Source organism: Coregonus clupeaformis, unplaced genomic scaffold, assembly GCF_020615455.1.
Source record: "Coregonus clupeaformis isolate EN_2021a unplaced genomic scaffold, ASM2061545v1 scaf0046, whole genome shotgun sequence".
In the NCBI taxonomy this organism is placed as follows: domain Eukaryota; kingdom Metazoa; phylum Chordata; class Actinopteri; order Salmoniformes; family Salmonidae; genus Coregonus; species Coregonus clupeaformis.
The window spans coordinates 45524-68703 of NW_025533501.1; the positions used below are offsets into that span (position 1 = coordinate 45524).

A 23180-nucleotide genomic window follows, 5' to 3' on the forward strand; every position below is an offset into this window, starting at 1 on the left:
TGGTTTAAGTAGAAAGTAAGTTATTCCAGCTTGTAGTGGGCTGACTAGTCCTTGGGAATTGTCCTTTTGTTCCTGGAGCATTTTCCATGCAGCTCCAGGTGACAGAGAACACATCAATTAGGGCCGAGACTACAAGCTGTTCAATGATACTGAGGAAATTTACATAGAGACAGAGAACACATCAATATGATTAATGTGAATGTACAAGATTAAAACATTGCACAAATATGAATGCATTGAATTGTAATTCATAACATCTTCTGAAAATCAAATCAGTCAAATAATTGTACATAAAACAGAGCAGAATGAATCATCACATCTGGGGACCATCACCACCAGCATGACTAGTATCTATGTGGACCCTACTACAGTTTAACCTGCTCAGCTATAGACTACACCAGCATGACTAGTATCTATGTGGACCCTACTACAGTTTAACCAGCTCAGCTATAGACTACACCAGCATGACTAGTATCTATGTGGACCCTACTACAGTTTAACCAGCTCAGCAGTACCAGAGAGATAAAACCCAGGATAAAGGGGCTGAGTGAATGTGGTCTGGACTCTGTGGAGGAGGGTCATTGTATCAGAGACACTGTAGAAGGACAGAGTACCTGCCTTGTGATCCAGGTCCACTCCTACTCTGGAGGACTGAGGGCCTGATACTTTAGTCTTAACATTATTGTGTCTGAACCAATAACCACCACTATAGTAGTGTAAACTCCAGGAATTGTCATTCTGTCCTAATCCACCATCTGTCCCTGTTCTGCTGATGTCTTTATATGAGACTGCTGTAACACACACCCCACTCCACTCCACCTCCCAGTAACAGCGTCCAGACAGACCCTCTCTACACAGAACCATACTGTAGTTGGTGAATCTGTCTGGATGATCAGGATATGGTTGGACTTGGCCTGTATAGGTCACCTTTCTGTTCCCTTCAGACAGAGACAGGTGTGTGTTTGCTGTGTTTGGGTCAAGTGTGAGCTGACAGGAATCTGGGAGAAGAGCAGAGCAGAGACCAATGAGGGGAGTTAGAATAATAAGTGAAGTCAGATACTGTATCTACCCTGTCTTTGATTAGAGCACAGCAGAGATCAAATCAGAGAAATATGAGGAGTCTGATAGATACCCAGTCTTTGATTAGATCTACTATTGCTATATATTTCTAGAGGGATTGTTAGGAGTGTCAGTAAAAAGAGACTGTTAGTTACTTCAGAATAAAGAGACTCACATTGTAAGAACTGTTCTCTGGTCTTGGGCTCTGGAGGCAGTACAACCTCCACTATATTCACTACAGACACACAAACACATTCACAGAGAGAGGGAATGTTATCATCATACCATATTCCACATGTATATGACTAGTAGGGAACTTTCAATGGTCTAAAGTTGATGTTCTTATTATTTTCAACACACCTGTAGTGGAGATCTTGGTCCATTCTCCGTTAAGGACGTCTTCTAGTTTCTCTCTCAGTTCAGACACAGTCTTACTCACATCTCCAAAGTACTGAAGAGGACGGACAACGATGCTGGGTAAGTCTGAAGATACACTGGTACTGGAGAGAGACTGATAACTCTGGAGAGAGAGAGGGAGAGAGAGAGAGAGAGTGAGAGGGAGCAGAACCAAATGATTGAGACTTTTAATTTCATATCACATGTATCAAGGCAGTTGAGTTACCTGGAGGAAATGGATGTGATCCTCTGTGTGTGAGAGCTGCTCCAGCTCAGTGCTTCTCTTCCTCAGCTCAGCTATCTCCTGCTCCAGTTGCTCCAGGAATCCTTCAGCTTGACTCACTAGAGCCTTCTCTTGGGCTCTGATCAGCTCCTTCACCTCAGAGCGCCTTTTCTCAATGGAGCGGATCAGCTCGGTAAAGATCTTATCACTGTCCTCCACTGCTGCCTGTGCAGAGCTCTGTTAAGAGAGAGAGAGAGAGAGAGAGAGAGAGAGAGAGAGAGAGAGACTTGTCTTACTTTAATGAGCCATCCTCATTACACTAACAACCCCACCCCTAAAAACACATTGCGTGACACCACAACCTCCACACAATCACATTATCCAGTACCCAACACCACAGTACAATACACCATCCAGCACCACATTCCAACCGTCCATCCAACCCCTCCTCTCCAGCCGTACAGACAGCCCCCCTGAGCCCCCATACCTCCTGAAACATCTCCACACTGTTGATCATTTTGTACAACTCAAACTCAAGCCTAAGGCGTCAACAGTAATGGCATTACCCTGGCAACACAGAAAAAACATGATGAACAGTCTGTCATTGCAGAAAACGGACACCCCTCCCCAACTCCCAGGTCAACCCGAGCCAACCAGCTATTGGTGTCCAGGGCTCCATGTAATACCCTCCACTGGAGGACGCCTGACCTTTCCAGCACTGGGAGCTTATAGAGCACCCTCCACCTATACCCTGCCATGCTCTCAGCCCCCACAACCCCCTGCCACTGATGCCCCTTCACTCCCGCTAAGCTCCTGATGTGTCTAACCTTGACACTGTGGGTGTACAGCACCTTACCCCCCACCTCCTCAAACTCCCCCAGGCTCAGAGTGTTAAAAGTCAGTAAGTCCTCCGGACTCTCCTGCCAGTCCCCAGTCTCTGCTGTCACTTGCAGTGGTGGAAACGGTGGTGGCCCCTCCTCAGGCTGATCCAGCCCCCTCCTCACTGGGTCAGGCAGAGCCTCCTGGACCTCCCCATGACTCTCTCCAGCAGCCTAAGAGACGTTAGTCCCGCCTGCTGTGCTGACTCTTGGGGGGTTTTCCACCCCCCGGCAGCCGCAGGTCTGCTAGTCTCATGATGCCTGCTGCCATTAAAGGTCCCTGCAGGATGGCTGAATGAGTGGACCTCAACAGGATCAGTGGGTTGTGGAAGATGGGCTCCTCCCATACCCATGGCCCAGGCACCACACCCCCCTCTGGTGTGGGCCTCAGCAGCTGCCAGGCCCTCAGTACTGCAGCATAGAAATCAGAGACCCCTGCTGTATTGAGTCTCTCCTGCCGCATGATGAAGAGCTGCTGATCCAGCCCCAAACCACCAGCCCTCCTCAACAGAGCACATGCTGGTTCCCTCCAGCCCACCTCCGTACGGTACAGTAGCCTCTGCGCCACTTTGAGTCAGAATGATGGAACTGTCCCTGGTGAATGCCCCTCCCTACCCAGACTGGCCTACTGAGCCCTCCCCACACCTTGACCATACATGAAGCCCCAGCGTACAACATTTGAACACAGGCCACAAAATTCTCCCCACAAGCAAAACAACACATTGAACAGATATTCATGGTCCACCCTATCAAAGGCTTTCTCCTGATTATGAACAGATTGTCTGTGTTTGAGCGTCCTGGTACACAGTACGTTTGGTCCTTGTGTACAATAGAGTCCAGGTGGGACTTGAGTCTGTTAACGAGGACCTTGGTAAAGACCTTATAGTCCAAACAGAGCAATGCCACAGGCCTCCAGTTCTTTAAGTCACTCAAATCCCCTTTTTTGGGCAGGAGAGTCAAAGCCTCCCGTCTACAGCTTAGCGACAGCTCCCCCACCCCGACGCACTCACGCAACACACATCCTGTAAAATAATTCCCCAGAACTTTTTATAAAAATCCACAGGCAGACTGTCTGAGAGACAGCAGCTGAGAGTTTGTGAAAGGCCTGGGAAATGTCTATTTGATTTCTCTGTGACAGAGAGAGTTTGTAAAGGTCTGTGAGCAGAACCTGAGAACACCCAGGATCACAGAGTTCTGCCCTCTATAAATCAGAGTACAACTCCACAGCCTCATCTCCTCACAACAGAAGTTACCCACCCATCAGGCTCCCTCATCTCCCCACAACAGAAGTTACCCACCCATCAGGCTCCCTCATCTCCCCACAACAGAAGTTACACGCCCATCAGACAAACGTAAACAATGGATTTTCTTGGTTTCCCCACTCTGTTTCTCCAACCCAAAATAACTGGGAGCATCCATCTCCCTCAACATGGAAAAACTAGCTCTTACAAGTGATCCTTTTGCTTTCTCTGAAATGAAAGCCACTAGGTCCCTGCGTAGTTCAGATAGATTATCTTGCAGCCCCGCCCTACCTTGCCCCACCAGCTCAGCCTCCACCTCACTTATGAACCACTCAAGCTCCCCCAGTACTCTCCTGGCCTCTGAAGAGGAAAAATATGTATACTGCTGACTGAAAACCTGAATCTGTGCTTTCCCTACGTCCCACCACTGACTGAGAGACTCAAACTCCCCCTTCTGCTGTCCCCACCTCTCCCAAAAGCCTTGGAAGTTTGAGCAAAAAGTGACATCTTGGAAGAGCTTTACATTGAATTTCCAATAGGACACCTGCCTGGGCCCTGGTGAAACAGAGAACTGAGCCCTTGTCGTTTATGAAGATTATGACGTTGTTAATGTTTTAAGTGGAATCGGAGAGAATGTTTATTTTAGTTCAAAAGTAGCCAGTTGTAGGGTGACGCCCCAGGTGAGACAGGTGTTTGGACAGCAGAGGGAGCATCCCATATTTTCGCATTGTTTATAAGTATGGGCTAGATGAAGAAGAGGTTAGAGCGACCATTGCAATCTGGGAAGTCGCTCTCCGGGTGTCATGACATCCGTCACTTATGCTGACATCTTGTGATATGAATAAACCTTATGATCCAAGTTCAGTATGAGCAGACTCCTTTGTTTATCAGCAATAATTGCCAGCATTTACTCGATACGACAAATGGCGCCCAACGTGGGGCTGGTCTGCATCTCTTCTTTGTTTCATTCGTTGCCGCCAAGCTAACTCGTTCTGAATCATGGCCAGAAAAGGGTGAGTTTTTCCTCACCGCTTTGGAAGTTTGTTAGTTTGGATGCTATGTGATTGTGCACTGGAGAAATGTACCAGTAGGACCGAAATGTGCCTCGTGTGGCGTTATTGCTGAGAACTGGGGGTCTGGCTAATCATTATAAATTGTTGCACTGGTAGACAGTGCAAAAGGGGGGAGAGTAAGCTTGGAATTTTAGAGCAATCGATGGTAGGGATAAAGGCAGATGTACAAGGCAGATATACGTATACATTAGGGCACTGTACCGTGTAAGACCCCAGGGAGGGCCATCCAGGATGGGCCGAAAATCCTCTTGCGCGTTAGATGGGTATTAGGTGGGTTCTAAAATTTATCTGATTGTGATTATTGCTCATCTTTCATCCGACGGAGTGTCTGCTTGGGGTAATCTCTCAGTAGATGGTCATTGAACTCACGGCATCACAAACGGTAGAGAATAAGACAAATAAAAGGGCAGTGCAGGGTACCTGTTACGTGTTGCAAGCCACAGGTTAGCTAGAGGCTAATGCTAATGCTAATGCTAAATGCTGGTTGTGTTTCATGCCACATTGTACATAAAGGCTAATGCTAATGCTAAATGCTAATTGTGTTGCGTGCTACATGTTAACGTGTGACCTAAGGGGGCCATTGCGATGGAATAAAGCCTCTTAAATTATATTTGTGTGTGTAGAATTCAGAGTTCTATGCAAGTATGAGCTCTGTTAAGTGTTATTGTTTGACTATGAGGGGAAAACGGAGGTACAGCAGGACTGTTAACTGTCTATTTGGGTTGGGGAGAGAGCTAAGAATCTCCCTTCCACGGTGAAAAAGTATTTTTGAATGTATCGCGCATGCGTGTGATTTTGCTAAACTACAACACGTTTAATTTTACGACACTACACTACAAAACGGGGGAGTTTATGGCACGAGATTATGAGACGTTGGTTTACGGTACTAAACTACAACACGTTGTTTACTAAAACTACAACAAGGGGATTTTGGGTAAATAGGTCACTCCTCTGTTACACTGTGTTGCGTGGAGGCTGAGACAAACAAAAAGGAACAAAGAATTAGACATTTAGAGTCTAATGGTGTATTTTGGTTGTTACATCGGCTGTTGGTTAAAGATGAAACTGTTTTTGTGACCTATTGAATGGATAAATGAGAGAGATATGTTGACGGATCAAAAATAAAAATAATTAAATAAATAAATAAAATAAAAATGTTTTTGAGCGATCTATTTAGTCCTGAGTTTAAGTCTTAGAGCGAATGTGAGTGGGGGAATATTGAATATGGTTGAAATAACTCAGTGATTGCATTAACTACTAAAATCTTTTTCTGTGTCTCTGTTCTTTTGTCATATGAGAGGAACGATAGGACGAGACGAGAGGAGAGAGAGGGAGAAAGAAAGATAGGTGCGGACGTGACATCACGTGACGGGGATCGAGTCAAAAAGGTTTTGGTACTGGTCTGTTTACAAAATCTTCCCCTACAGGATATTTGATGTTATGACAATTTCACAGAGGCTTGGCAACAGACTGATCATTTGAATAAAATTGCATTTTGGAGTTTCTGTGCATCACTTGGCTTGATTAGGGGTTGTGTTGGAAATCAAGTACTGACATTATTCTGTAAAATTAAAATAATTGGGTGCTTATAAAGCAAGGGGGTTTATGGGTATTGTAGTGATTGTAGGGTTAGAGGCTTTGTTTTTGGGATTGTAGTCTGAAGTTGACTACTTGCATTTTCTTTCCTGATGGGTTGTGTCATGAGCACTCTCTCTCCCTGGTAGCAACATTAATTGCATTCAATTATCTTCCACTCTGCTCACCTCCCTCTCTCTACTCAGCCTAACTAGCTCCACCTGCCCTGCTCTGCTCTTGTTACCTGGCCAGCTGCACTGCATTTCCCACTCACCATCCTCACCTTGCCTCACTCTGTTCTAATTACTCTGCCAGCTGAACTGCATTTCCCCACTACCTCTCCCAGTATATCAAGCCCTGTTTTTCAGCCAAGCCCTGTCAGATCGTCTTCAAACCCGGACCAGTAACCTGCCTGTCTGCGCTCTGACTCCTGTTTGTGATACCGATCCTTTCTTGACTGCCTCCTTGTTCTACTGCCCCGTCTATCCCAACCTGCCTTCTGGACCTCGACTACTCTCCGATCTTCAGCCCCTCCGGTAACTCGTTTCTGCCTTCTGTCTCTCACCACGATATTTGCCCAGCCCTGATCAGTACTTCTGCCTGCCATTCATATTGCTGTTGTGTGTGTGTGTTCCCCCAGGTCTCCGACCACCAGAGGAGCGTGCCCAGACGTTTCACCACCCTCAGCCCGATACGCCGCTCCATCACTGGGGAACACACACACTAAGCACTTGGACTGGACACCCCCGGACATTTGGTGACCCCCGGAGCACAGGTACCCACAGGAGGACCCTGAAAGACCCCTGACACCCCTGGGACTCCTCTTCCCGCCTGTAACCTTGAATAAAGAACTCTGAATTTGAACTTGCGCTCTTGGGTCCTCTTCTGTTCGTGACAGGGTTGTGGTAAGATAGCCACTAATTGATAAATTGGTAAGATAGGATATAGAAATAAAAAATTGGTTTTAATTATTCATAATTTTTAATTGATTTTTTAATTGATTTTTTATTTTAATAAAAAATATTTTTTGAATAAAAGTTTTAATTTAATTTTTTTAAAATCCATATTTTTGTTGATTGATTGTTTGGTTTATATTAATAATTAAAGGGGGGAAGCCATAGGCTATATAGTCTAAAATAAAATAATTCACAATAAAGGAATATAAAAGGGTTGGTACAAGGGGAGAAAGGACAGCAAGGCTATGAAGGTGATTACACCTGTTGATATAGTACAAAATAGTAATCCTTTAACTAAAGTAGTGCTAGGTTATCCGGCCAATGAAACAAAAGTTGCCCTTCATTCTCAAACAAAAACTGATAAAAGATTCCAGCGATAAGATAAACAAAGGTATAGAGAAAATGCTAAAGGAAGAGAAGGCGACAGAAAAACTAATGGCAGAAGTTAGTACACCTTTCTCACACACGGATTCAGCAAAAAGACACCCACCTTATGAGAAGGAAGTAGAGCTTAGGGATGTTTATCCTCAGCTTCCAGTGATCATCCAGGAGGGTGATTATTGCATCAGAGATGAAGATGAACGAATAATAGATAGAGGACAAGCAGAAACGACCAGAAAGATGAATCCAAAACTCCAGAAGTAAGAAAAACCGAGATGTCTGGAAACTAAGAGAAGAATACAGTGAGGCCAAGGAAAAAGGCCACTAGTAAGAAGATGATGGAAGATGATATGTCGAGGACAGAACTTAGAATATAAGCTGTTGAAGAATCCTGATATGTCAACAACAAGAAAGAACAAGAAGAAGAAACTCTCAAAAAAACTCAATCATACAACTGGTGAAGAAGGAGAAGAGAAGCTTTGGTTATGAAGAATCAGAGTGAACCAAATCAACAATCACTGCTACAGCTTCAACTGAACAAGGCCAACCGCAATTGTACCAGCCACCAAGGGCGGTACCAGGTGTTTCATATCCACAGCCAGTTTCTGGACAGACACAGAGTTGGAGAGGAAGAGGACGAGAAGGTTTAGAAGGAGGAGGAAGATTTCAGCTACACTTCCAGCAACTTTCAGAAGAGTGTTATAATTGTGGACAGGTTGGTTACTTTACCTGTGAGTGCAATGCGCCAGGAGGAAACAACAGAGGACATTTCTGAGGAAGATAAAGGAGCAAGTGAAGATCACCTGTTCTCCAGGTGAACCCTAAGGATTCTAGAGCCTAGAAGATACGAAGGAGGGTGTCAGCTGATAGCATCGATTAGAGAAGAAGAGAAAATATCTAACAATTGAAGTAAAAACAGGGGACTATGAGAAGTGATAGTGAATAGTGGAAAAGCTTTTATCTGTGTTGAGCCTAAAGAGGTTAAACATCTCACTATGTAAAATTAACTAATTAGGATAGGGATTTGAGGTAGTAAAACAGCTAATTACTCTTAAGGAACCAATTGAGCTTTTCTATAAAAAATCAAAGAGAAATTAAAATAGACATACTAATATTAGAACATATACCTATGCATTGTGGGAAAGAGATGCATTGTGTAAATTGAACTGTACAATAAGATGTACACTAGATGGCTGTCTGGTAGAAGATTTTAAAAATAATAGGGTTTTTGGGAATCATATTTGCTTAAAAAGATAATATCATAGGAAGGATGATAATCTATTAGACTGCCTATTAGACAATCTGTCTGAAGAATAAAGTTAAAAGGGGTGACTGTTATTCTTGGTTACATTCCTACACCAAGAGATTTCAAACTAGGCTAAAAGGTGTTTAGTCGTTTGCCAAGTCTGTGTGTAAAGAAGTCAGAAGCAGGTGGGGACTTCCCGATCACATATTCTAAAAAATTTGGTGGTAAAGGGATTTTGTGAATAAATCAGTGGAAAAGGTTTTTAAAGGTTAGGAGAAAAGATTAGATTAAAAAAGTTAGGAGAACTAGGGTTGAAGGAACTCTAAGACAGTAAGCTAAGTTTCAAAGTTAATAGTAAGAGAGAGAGAACAGGAGTGAAGGACATTTTAGAGTTTAGTGGGAAGATAGATATGGTAGGAGTTTAGATCTGTTAGGAGCAGATGCATTGAGAAAGTATGCGTTGTTGAATGATAAGAGAAGATTAAGGGTGATTGAGTATCTATACTTACAGTTCCCAGCAGGAAGATCAAGGTAATTGTGGGTGTATTTTTTTATAATCAAAAGGTTGAAAGTCAGGGATTAGAGGTAGGACTGAGAGCTAAAAAAGTGACACTAGTGGTGATAGAGGGAAATACAAGTAAGGAGTTAAAAGTCTTAGGGAAAATAGATGAAGTAACAACAATTACATTAACACTTCAGTATATTAAAACAACAGTGAGAAGCAATTTAACTCTTTCAACATTGATAGTTATTAAAGCCATAAATATATCGCATTTGATTATAAGGGAACCAATAGCTCCAGCAGCAATTTTAGAGGAACAGACTGTTATTAGGGTTAAAATAGGAAAGCAGATAGTGGTAGAGAAGAATATAGATTCATCTGAAATAGTGAAGGATACTATCATGGAGGTACAGGATGAGGTCTTTGATTTTAATGACAGACAAGGAGAGGTATCTGATCAGTACCGCTCGTTAGGGAAGAGAGAAACTAAATGGATGGGTTTGATTCTTCTGTTGTGAAAATTAAAGATGGATGGGCAGGTAGGAATCTTTGGTTCCAGCAGCTAGCTCATTCTGTAAGATCAGTGAGGAATCTTGAGGGTCCATGTCTGTTGAGAATTCCAGCACCAAACATTTTAGAGACGGTCGCTCGACCTCTATCAAGTATGTGTCAATCTTATGCTTTGTCATGGCTGTTGTATCAGCAACAATCAGTAACAGATAAAATAATGTCATTGTCAAAACATTTGTTTAAGCCTAGGTTTAAGTGTTATTGGGTTAAATGAATTACCCTATGGTAATTTGTTAGATGGGAAGGAAAATCAGGTAACAGCGAACCCTGAAGCATTGGAGGTGAAACCAGTGAGTGCTAAAGGTTGTTTTTGTTCTAATAAAACATATGATGTAAGGGGTATGTTTATGGGAATATCAGATTGTGATGATTATATGATAACTTTGGGTATGCATGACCTTAAGGGTAATAATGAGAAATATAATGTTACTTTTTATGTTCCAGTTAGTAAGAAGAGCAGGACTTTGATGGTTAAAAGATTAGCTTTTGCCTGACAATGTGACTATTGGGAATTTTAGAGATAGTTGGAGGGTTTGTGGTGATAAAACGTATATATTCTTACCCTATGGATGGACAGGATGTTGTTACATGTCAACGTTGAAGCTTCCATATGAGTTTCTACCATTATAAGAGGGGTAGCACCGGACACAGATAAATCTGAATCTAGGTTTGGAAGTAGGGTGAAAAGGGACATGGCGACATTTCATAGTCTTGATGCCTATCATTGGAGGATAAGGCTAAGAGAGAAGGGGGGACTTTTCCCATGGTATGGTGTAACATTTTTGGCAGATCATATTTATAATATTAGCTATACTTTGATACCAGATAGTTCAGATAGTATCACTATGCGTTGAAATATATAAGGGATGCGTTTGGGAGATCTGAAGGAGCTGGATGGTCAGCGAAGACTTGGTTGCAAGATCAGTTAGGCCCAGTAGGAGCAGTAATGGTTCAGATTTTAATAGCAGGTTTGATAGCACTGTGTGTGATGTTTGTAATTTGTTACTGACCTTTGAGAAAGCTATGATATTGAAATAGGTTGGAGTTGTGATGCCTGGAGACAACACTCAGATGCCGTTGTTGACTGTTCCTGATCTGGATGAAGAGGGACAAGTGGGACTGGATGGAGTATTGATGATAAATATCCTTTTTTGAATATTTGATCATTTTTCAATTTTTTTTTCAATATTAGGGTGATTTTAGTATGATTTTATGAATGAAAGGGGGGAAGTGTATGAATGAATCACATTATCCTATTTCATTATTCTATCATTTATATTGATTCATACATCATTTATATATAATTTTTATATTCTTAGTTGATATTGATGTTTTAATTTGAAAATGTTGTTTTGCAAAAGATACTGTTTGGTCTTTTCTTTTCTTCCAGAAGCATTTGGGGGAAAGTGTAAAGATTGAAATACTCAAACAAGGACAATATGAAGGGACAATATGAAAGGACAATGACTGGAGGAGATGGAACAAGGAAGGTGTGGAAAGGTTCCCATTCCATCATCAACAATGCATTGGAAGAGGAGACTACGGGGGAGATGAAGTGTAGTGGACTACATTCCAGTGTCTGCAATGAAATATAGACATATTTGCATGTGTAATACATAATTTGTGTCATAGTCTTAGGTATTAATTTTTGTAGAATGATATTTGATGTTATTGGATACATGTGGGGATCTTAGATGTTTTTGTTTATTTCGTGAATGCTTAGGGACAGGGAGTCTAGGCAGGGATAGAAGTCCACTATAGGGTCCGATGGGTTGACCAGCCTTGGTGTGGACATTTTGGATAGTATTTTGTTTGCAGGGGCTTACATGTGTATTTAATTGCATCATAGTTTCAAATGCATTGATAAGGATTTATGAGTTTATCTGGAGTATCTAGGTGGTTGCCTGGGGGCAGAGGGACCGTGAGAGAATTTTACTGTCTTGATTGATGGATGGATATCTGGAACGATGGCTGCCAGACAGTTTTTCGCTCTCACACTCCATAAAGATTTGTTCATATTTCATAGTAATGTATTCACACTTCATAAACATGTATTCATATTTCATAGAAAGGTATTTACACTCTAGAGAATAATGTTTTTGGTTTAATGTTAAAGATACTCAATAAGATTAATTGTTACTTGTCATAATCCTATTCTATTTTTATTGTTCAGAAATGTGGTGGGTACTCTCTTCGTTCACTGGACTTTATCCTGCTAACTGTTCCAAATGTCCGAACTGAATTTGGTAAAAGGTCTTTTATGTACTCTGCGCCATCGTCTTGGAACACCTTACAAAATAATTTTAAACTGGAAGAACTTGTCCCGATTGGTGTTTTTAAATCTCTGATGAAGGATTTTGAGGCTGATTCCCTGACCTGTCAATGTTTTTAATTTGCTGTTTTTGATATTGTTATACTCTTGTGAATTCATGAATGGTTTTTACTAGATTACTTGTAGTTTTTCATGTTGTCTGTCTGTAATTTTTTGTAATGACTTGGTGCTGCCTATCTTGGCCAGGACGCTCTTGAAAAAGAGATTTTAAATCTCAATGAGCCCTTCCTGGTTAAATAAAGGTTAAATAAATAAAATTAAATTCTGTTTGTTTTCGAGACTGTTTAGTCTCGAAGGGGGGAATGTCGTATATGAAGATTATGACGTTGTTAATGTTTTAAGTGGAATCGGAGAGAATGTTTATTTTAGTTCAAAAGTAGCCAGTTGTAGGTGACGCCCAGGGGGAGACAGGTGATTGGACAGCAGAGGGAGCAACCCATATTTTTGCATTGTTTATAAGTATGGGCTAGACGAAGAAGAGGTTAGAGCGACCATTGCAATCTGGGAAGTCGCTCTCCGGGTGTCATGACATCCGTCACTTATGCTGACATCTTGTGATATGAATAAACCTTATGATCCAAGTTCAGTATGAGCAGACCATTTTGTTTATCAGCAATAATTGCCAGCATTTAATCGATACGACACCCTGTACTAGGTGCAGACACATTTATGAAAGCAAAGACAAGGTCATTGATTTTGGCTCTAACCACTAACAACCTACCCTTACACACCTCTTTTGCTACCCCTGCACTAAGATTTGTGCCATGGCTCAGCACCTGCGCCCCCCTTCCACCAGACCCCAATACACTTCATTAATCACATCACTGTGTGTCTCTTGCTAAAATAATCATGTTTAAATGTTTTGGTTTGACATATTCCCCCAGTCTCTGCCGCCGTTCATGTTAAGGAAGTCTAACCGTGAAATCTCCATAAGAGATGGGAGGGAAATCACCACAATCAGAAACCAGTAGAGAAGCCCATAAAGCTGCCATGCCAGAAAAAAACATCAATTTAAGCAGATTCTGAAGACATGTCCTTAAGAACCCATGACCCATTTTCTCAGCCTATACCGCTTCCTGGGTGAGAGGACACTAAACCCCTCATTCTTCATCACGTGTTGTACTGACCTTACAAACCTTCCAGGATCAATCAAATAAGACTCCAGCAGAACCTTCTTTTTCCCCTTTAGTCTCCATCAGGAACCTAGAAAGTTCTCTCACCGTATATACTGGGCCCTCAGCCTGACTGGCTGTCAGCTCTGGATCCAATGAGCCGTCTGAAAATGAGGCCTCCTCCTCCGCTCACGCAGACTCACCTCCCCCCTCTTCCTCCTATATTGGCACGGTACTGTCGTCCTCCTCCTCCCCAGTCTGCCCCCCTGCACTTCCCCCCTGATCAGAGCCTCTTCCCCAATGACAGCCAATATTTCCTGGGATGAGCCCACCAAACCTTTGTCGACCGGAGTCTTCAGCAACCTGCCTCTGCTCATGAAGCCATAGCAAATGAATTGAAGCGAACCATCACTGAGCCTCTTCTGACTGGAATGATCCTTAGAATTCAATTTTCCCTAAATGGCACCAAAAAATGTCTACTTTTTATTTCACCACTACAATCTGTTTTTAGGATGAAACAGAAAAAAATAAGTAATAAATAACAACTGGTGTAGAAAGTAAACATCCACACCTTGATGGTGCCAAGTGTGCTTATGTCTGCATTACCAGGAAGTAGGGAAAAAATGTTAACTTCTGACTATTTCTGGTCTAGCGATCGATGACAGCAGAGTACGCTGCCCAACCTGATGTCATTAGAAAGAGGAGATTATACTGATTAAAATGGTGTCCGACATGAAAGAAACTAAATATACACATTATGAGATATTTTCCGAAATATACCAGCATGCCTCTCCATTGGAAAACAATGGGGGGGAGCTCAGAGTTCCAAGGGCAAAAAGTAATTGGGGGCGTTTGATGACAACGGAGTACGCTGCCCAGTCTTACATCATTACAAAAAGGAGATTATCCTGATTCAAATGGTGTAGAACTTTAAACCATTAAAATAAATACATATATTTGACATAATTGGTGAAATAAACAGACATGTCCCTATTTCCCCAAAACAATGGCAGTCTGAAAGTTCTAAGATCAGTCTTTTATTTAACCAGCTTACCATTTATCTACGACCATTTGCCTTTTTGTGTTTAACATTTTGTGATTTGTAATCTAGCGGTTAAGAGCGTTGGGCAGTAACCGAAAGGTGGCTGGTTCGAATCCCCGAGCCGACTAGGTGAAAGATCTGTCGATGTACCTTTGTACAGATTTAGGCACATAACCCTAGTCGTTCTGAATAAGAGCGTCTACTAAATGACTCACATGTAAATGTAAACTAGGGCCTCTGTGAAAGCGTGGCAATAACTTATTAACTTTACATTATTCACAGACAGACTCCTCTGAAGGCAGGCAGGCAGCACACTCCTGAAAACGAACTGCTCAGCAAAGCAAAGGCTCTTTTGAGAGCTACCAGTTTTATATAGAAAGCTCATTTTCATTGTCTGTATCCAGTGTCTGTCTTTATGTTAAGGGGGTGATAATGACAACCATCTAAATATATATATATATATATATATATATATATATATATATATATATATTTTGAATATATAATTAACTAAATGTATGGTGTTTTTGGTTAATGTCAGTTTCATTGTTTGTTATGCTATAAATTGTTATTTTATGGTTGTAAGTGATAAAATGAACTAGAACATTTTATATTTCGCAATTCCGAGTAATTACTACTTTAGTAAGTATATACACTTTATTCAGTACTACTGCAATTGCTTAATAATTCCAATAGATGGCAGCATAAGACCACGAATGAAATTTCAGAAGCTTAGTTTAGTTCTCTCCCTGGATATACCACCACTCCCCCTCACAGGAAAACTCCTGCGCAAGTGAGTGGCATGATGAGGTTAATTTCCTAACCTTGAGGGTTGCATGATGTAATTTATTGGCGGGCTGGAAGATGCACTCGTCTTTTCTATTCCGAGGCTGTTTACTCCAAATATGAGATATTAAGAAGGTTTTTATAACGCATGTTAACTAGGGTTGAGGTTAGCGCATCTGACTAGTGATTATTTGGCCGGGGTTCAATACCTGCTATAGTTCATATTTTGTTGCTCTCCCAAAAGCAACACAGGCCTAATACGAGATATATAGCTAACTGTGAAGTAATGAGTGACAATTTTAGAAAATGATGGGACATAGTGTTTGGTTGCATGCTATTTTATGGTCAATCATATTGCTGCTTGTAGCCTATAACTGATGCTTCATAGTAATTCACGTAAAGACATTGGTGAGGCAGCTGAGAAATAAAGTGTATTTTTCTTATAAATTCTGTAGATCAGTCTCAAACCTGCCCCACCTATGACATGCCAATTGCTGGACTTTCACATAGAGGTTACTAGGTCACACCCAGTTCAAACCACATTTAAAAAATAAAACAAATGTGTTGTTTATCAAGTGTTCTGCCTTGCAATAATACATATAATAAAATGACTAATAAAGGTTACATAGGTTTTATTTAAAAAATAACAATAAATGCTTTTTAGTACTATAATGGTATTTACTAACATAAAAGTATTACTAAAATAGTTTATAAACGTGTTCTAGGCTACCCTACCCTAGAATTAGGGTTAGGGGTTAGAGTTAAGGCTAAAATAGGTTATAAGTAGGGTTAGAGTTTCTGTATAGCACTTTGTGACATCTGCTGATGTAAAAATGACTTTATAAACACATTTGATTGATTGATTGTTAGGTTTAGGGTATTTAAATCAAAAAAATGAATAGGTTTATAGCTCTCTTGCTCCTCCCTGTGGCCTTCTGTGGTACTACATACCTCATTCACGACACTTGCTAGGCTCATTATCTGAGGTAGCAACTGTGTCAGATCTATAAATTAATGAGCTACACCTATCCATTTAGTTTACAACTCAGTGAACCTGCGCAGCATTCGCTCAATTCAATGCCTACGAACTTACAGATTTCGACGCATATCAAATTACCCAGCAGTAATATAGAAAAAATGTAAAGGTTATTTCTTAATTGAAATTTTTTTTATTATGGCTGTTTAAAATCGTCCACATCTTGAAAAAGAGGACGGACATGCGTTTTGTTTAGGTTACACACCTTTTTCTGAAAGAAAATATGATTAACCGTGACCAGAAAATGTTTAATGTTTGATTGCTATGCGCCAACCATACGTAGCACTGTGGGTCACCACAACGTGTACCCAGCTGAACAGTGAGTTTGCTCACCAAGTAGTCATAACCTTGTTAATAATAAGTTACCTGAGGTGAAGCTCACAATGTTAATACTGGCTGGTCTCATTACCAGCAATAGTGAAGCTGGCATTGTGACGCAGAACAATGGGCTGGGAATAGAACTTTCATTAGGCAAGTTGGTGCCACAGAGCTCAATACAACTAATAGGAGCTGGCAGGGTGAAACATGCCCTATTATTTCTAAACTACGGCGAGCATCTGGGACATATGGTAATATTATGAAACTGGGCTTCATGGCGGATGCAATGAAGTAGTTTTATCAGAAAAGGCGTTCAAAATGTATTGTGTCCAGCCTAGTCCCAGCCCCCGCTGCCGGCTGGTCGCGCTTGTCTGCACTAACATTATGCCATACATCCCCACACTAGAAACACCCAAAACTATCTGTGCTAGCAAACCCTCGTGCCCACCCCTCCCCTGCGTAACCTTGAAGATTGTTAAGAAACAAATATTGGTCTACGAAAAGAGACAACATGTTTAACGGACTACACTTGCCACCCAGCCGAGAGCACACGAAAACCACTTGCAAAATTACCAAAACGAACCAACTACTTGCGGTCTGTTCGTAAGTAATAAACGGAGGCTGATTAGCCACCACAACTCTTGTCGAAAGAGGCGAAATCTGCAACAACACACCGCTCACAAAAATTTCACTCGCAACAAGACAAACCTTTTTCATTAACACGACCACCGCCTTGTTCATTCTGGATGCAGAGTGCATATGTTCTGCTCCAACCTGTTCGCCGACCATGAGCAAAACTTCCTCCACACCTTTTTCCGGAACGCACCCGCAGCGACAGCGTTTCTTCTCCACTCGGTTGAGGCCATCACGCCGCCCTAACAAACCACCCCTACTCCTACTCCCCGCTCAACTCTAAACGATAAACAGTGGAAACCAATAAACAAACCCTCCACCATGAGAAAATACATTCAGAAAATACGCAAGAACCAAAAGAAAAAAGAATAGTAGCCCTCCTCACGAACCACAAAACCAACTTCTTCTTCTATGACATAATGGCGGTCCACAAACCAACGTTAAAGTGTGGTGGAGTGTGTGGTCAATCACGGTTTACAACATTTCTAAATCCTCCTACCTAACTCAGTACTTCTGAGAAAATTAAGAAGAGCCCTACTAACTTCTAATAGACCCTCCCCCATCCCCAAAATCCCTTCCAAACCCCCCAACCCCGTCCAACCTCAATGACCCTACACTTCAATCTTTCCCTCTCTTCAACATACTTACAACAATATAACAACACATGCTCCACCGTTTCATCGACCGTACCCCTCCAGACACAAACCATTCCCATGCTTGCCAACCAGATGTAATGACGAGATCAATGTACAATGTTCTAAGCGCAATCAAGTAAACACCACCTCTTCCTTCCTAATCTGACCTTTGAATCTTGGTCCATCGACCTTTCTGTGAAACTGTAAACTATTCATATAAATGCCGGCCCTTGTGCTCAGAGTACCATCTCTTCTGCCACACATCTATCAAAATGGCTCTGATCTTACATTTGGCCTCACCTCTACCCAGTGGAACATTAATATCAATTATATCTCATTTCAAAGCTCTTTTAGCTAACTGGTCTACAATTTCATTCCTTTCCACACCCGAATGTGCTGGGACCCAGCAGAATCTCTTTACTACACCTATTCTCTCAATTCTCCATAATAACATTAATACCTCCAATAGCAGGTAACTCCTATTAGATTTACCAGATGATAAACTATTCAATACAGACAAAGAATCTGAGAATACTATAATTCTAACAGGTTGTACGTCCTCCACCCACTGGAGGGCAACTATTATCGCCAACAGTTCAACTGAGTATACTGACAGTTCATCTGTTAGTCTTCTACATATCTGCACATCAAATTCAGGAATGTAAAACGCCTGCTCCTGTGAGCCCACTATCTGGGTCCTTGGATCCATCTGTGAAAAGCGGTAAAAAAGCATAAAAACTTCTACCAATGTAATTGTCAACCAGTTTCACTATATCACTGACTTCTGACCAATCTTTCCTTTTCTCTACCAAGGTTAGATCAACAACAGGGTCTGGGAGTAACCATGGAGGAACATCCCCTATCACCACAGAAGGGCCAACCTCCAACTCCTCAAACCACTCTCATCAGCAAGCTTTCCAACTGTCCAACCAAAACCACTGCCTTGTCTACTAGTATATTACAATTGTCTGTCAGCACCCTATTCATAACCAGAGACCCACACAACCAACTACCGCGAGAGTTAATGAATGAGAGAGACAGAGACATCATTACAACACTGTACATAGCCATAATATAATGGTTCTTCTTCTTTGGAGTTTAACGGCGGTTGGCATCCAATATGTTGCATTACCGCCCCCAACTGGACTATAATATAAATCCATTATACTTTGTTATACAAAAGGGGAAAAGGGGAAATTATAATAATACAAAAAACACCCTTCCAACTAACCCTAAACTCATTAAATACCCATTACCCCATTCCACTACTTTGACCCTATCTGCTCCTGCACCATGCCAACGGCCTGGGAGGACGGGACACCACCACTCAACAAACCCTGGAACTCTTCTGAAGTCTAATCTTGTATGCCCAAATACTTCTCTGCAGCTGCCACCACAACATATTTTTTCTTTGATTTACGTTCCATTTGTGCGGTACAGTTGATAACCATTGCTATGAATGCTAAGAAGCTATCTTTACTAAAGCATATATCACTCGTTGGCCTATCCCTCTGTGCTGGCACAGATCTACTACTCACAGGGATCCTCTCAGGATCTCTCACCCTTGACCCATCCTCCTCTACTTTCTTCACTGCCTCAGCATATGACACCTTCTGCACTACTCTTACTCTAGCCACCTCAACCTGCCTCTCTCGCACCGGACACTTCCAATCCCCAGCAACATGGGCATCCCAACAGTTGACACACACAACTTTATCCACCGAAACTACACAAACCTCTATCCCATGCCCTCCTGCACACTTCCCACATCTTGGAATCTCCCTCCTACAAACTGCTGCAACATGACCATAAACGTTGCACCTGAATCAGCACAGTGGATTCGCCACAAAAGCTCTAACAGGATAACTTATATATCCTAACATGACTTTATCGGGTAAAGACTCAAAACTCAAAAGGACTGACAGTGACTCCTCTGTTTCACCACGCTCAACACGGGGTCTGCGTCCCACCAAACGGCGGGAATCACAAACACCAGGAATCTTCATCTTCAATTGCTCCACTTCTACACTAATGCTATCCCAGAAATCACTCCTTTCAATGGTGCCCTGTTCCTAAGAGCAAAGCAAGAAACAGATCATGACCCAAGTTGCGTGACACGGAGCGCCCACTCCCTCTGGTCAGAAGAAACACAAACAAATATCACAAGTCCACTACAGGTTACCTTCACTGATTCAACTGCACCCAACTCCTTTCCCACCCACCCTGAAACCACAAATGGATCTGCCAAAAGGTATGGATCCACTTTCTCCAAAAAATGTAACTCCCTACTGCACCAGATTCTTCTTTATCATGTCCATTGATGCCAGGTTCTGGTTCTGAGCTATTCACCACACCTTCTACCTCACTTAAGTCTCCCTCATTCATTTCCATTTCACCTCCAGAACTCGGGTCTGACTCACTCTGTTTTCACTTGAATTATAACATTTGAAATGTCTCTATTACTTTGAAACGTTTGTGTAACGTTTACTGTTAATTTCTGATCATTGATTTCACTTTCGTTTATTATTTATTTAACCTGCTTTGGTAATGTAACATGTTTCCCATGTCAATAAAGCCCATTTAATTGAATTGAGAGAGAGTGAGAGAGAGAGCTCTGTTAATGTATAGCGGACATGAGTCACTCATGGTTACTCATGGTTATGTGATGAGGTAGCCCACTTGTGACTTTAAAATCAGTGTCGGCCCATTAGGGAATCTCCTCTTGGTGTAAGATAATAATATATAATATGCCATTTAGCAGACGCTTTTATCCAAAGCGACTTACAGTCATGTGTGCACACATTTTTACGTATGGGTGGTCGCGGGATCGAACCCCCAAGATGTTGGTTTCTCCCGCAGTAGACCCGGGTTCATATCCCGTCAGTTACATTAAGCCGTGTGTTCTCTGAAAGGGGTCCTGTTTCCAACAGTGGGGTCAGTGGGATTAGATAGAGGCCTGTCTCTCTCTGACTGGAGGAGAGAAGTGAAATGGTGTGTCTCCTCTGGTCAACAATACTCACCTTGAGAGACTCCACAGCCTGTTGGAGCTCCTTCAGCTCCTTCTCTCTCTCCTGGAATCTCTGCTGGACATTCTGCTGACTCATCCCCAGCTGCCTCTGTGGAGAATGACTCTTCAATGAGCTATCAAGCTTTATTTGTCCACTAGATCAATAGTATAGTAATGTGACATAGGGCACATAGAGAGGAAGGTATATAATCTTGAGGAAGTCACTTTCCAATATTATATTTGTTTATCTTGCTATGTGATAGATTATAGTTTTATGGTAGGCGTACACGTATCAAAGGGTTAAGGCTGAACTTTGGACTTATAAAAGGGCATTCAGAATGATAATAGTGTTTGACTTTAGAAAATGGTGATACATTTGGATCAAACTCAATATACTCAAGGTTTGTGTTCATATTTATTCTGCAGAGGATTGATTTCATTTGAATGATCTCATATTCAAACAGCCTTAGTTCCTACTGTATCTTTAATTATTTGTTTATCAGACAGTCACCAACAAGTAGTTCTGGTCTTACCTGTTTCTCAGTCCTCTCTGCTGCAGCTGACACTGTATCATGGCCTTTATGTTCATCCATCACACACTGATAACAGATACACTGCTGATCGGTACGACAGTAAACCTCCAGCAGTTTGTCATGATGAGAGCAGATCTTCTCCTGTAGTTGTGCGGTGGCTTTGACCAGCTTGTGCTTCTTCAAAGCAGGAGATTCATAGTGAGATTGGAGGTGAGTCTCACAGTAAGAGGCCAGACACACCAGACAGGACATGAGGGCTTTCCGCTTTCTGGTCCCAGTGCAGACATCACACGCCACATCTCCAGGTCCAGCATAGCACAGAGCAGGAGGGGGGAGCAGCCTGGAGTCCTGTCTTCTTCAGTTTCTCCACCACTTCAGCCAACATGTTATTTTTCCTCAGATTAGGCCTTGGAGTGAAGGTCTCTCTGCACTGAGGACAGCTACAGACCCCTTTCAGAACATCCTGATCCCAGCAGCCCTCAATACAGCTCCTACAGTAACTGTGTCCACAGGGGAATAACCACCGGCTCCTTCAGTAGATCCAGACAGACAGAACAACAGAACTGGTCCTGGTCCAGCAGAACTCCCTGCTGAGCCATTTGGACGGTTGTTCACTCTCACACAGACAGACGACACAGAGACTCAGATCAGTTTCGTTTCCTCAGACGAAAGTTTGTGGGACTTCCTGGTTCTGCCAGAAGGGTGGGGTTAGAGGGAGGGAGGGGTTAGAGGGAGAGAGAGAAAGAGAGAGAGAGAGAGAGAGAGAGAGAGAGAGAGAGAGAGAGAGAGAGAGAGAGAGAGAGAGAGAGAGAGAGAGAGAGAGAGAGAGAGAGAGAGAGAACTGTTCGCAATGTTAATAGAGACAAAGATTTGTGTTCCTAGGTTAGGGCCCTTAATATGGAATAAATTAAATAGAGTGGTTAGAATATATAAAGGGTAACAGTTTCTATGAAGTACATATATATAATGCTTTTAATGAATTGTGTAATGCCTTAAACGTATGTGCTATGACACTAACTATAACCATCCATAATAACTAATACGTGGTTGTAAAACTGTACAATGTGTTATAGATAATTAGCTACAATGGGGGAGGGGGGACTTGAAATGGATACAATGTACTGTAGCTGAAATGAATACGTATGTATTGACTGATCATTGAGAATGATGTAACACTTTACATTACAGTGTGTTTATTGGTGTGTAATTATTCCTGTTAGTACAGTGGTGTAAAAGTACTGTGATGCCTCATTCTTACACTGTACTAGCAGCAGTAACCCTAGCCAGTAATAAGGCTACTGTAATGGAAATTGTTACAGGAAATATAAAGGAAGGATTTATACATGTCATCTATGATATAGTCTATGTAATGATATGTCTATGTCTTCTAGATGGTGTTCTATACTGTATGTAATGATATGTCTATGTCTTCTATATGCTGTTCTATACTGTATGTAATGATATGTCTATGTCTTCTAGATGGTGTTCTATACTGTATGTAATGATATGTCTATGTCTTCTATATGCTGTTCTATACTGTATGTAATGATATGTCTATGTCTTCTAGATGGTGTTCTATACTGTATGTAATGATATGTCTATGTCTTCTAGATGGTGTTCTATACTGTATGTAATGATATGTCTAT

The 23180-nt window shown here is 41.8% G+C and overlaps 1 pseudogene; it reads right to left on the reverse strand.

Moving 5' to 3' along the window:
- Positions 1–439: 439 nt before the first annotated feature.
- LOC121540643 lies at positions 440–22133 on the reverse strand (annotated as a pseudogene).
- Positions 22134–23180: the final 1047 nt, after the last annotated feature.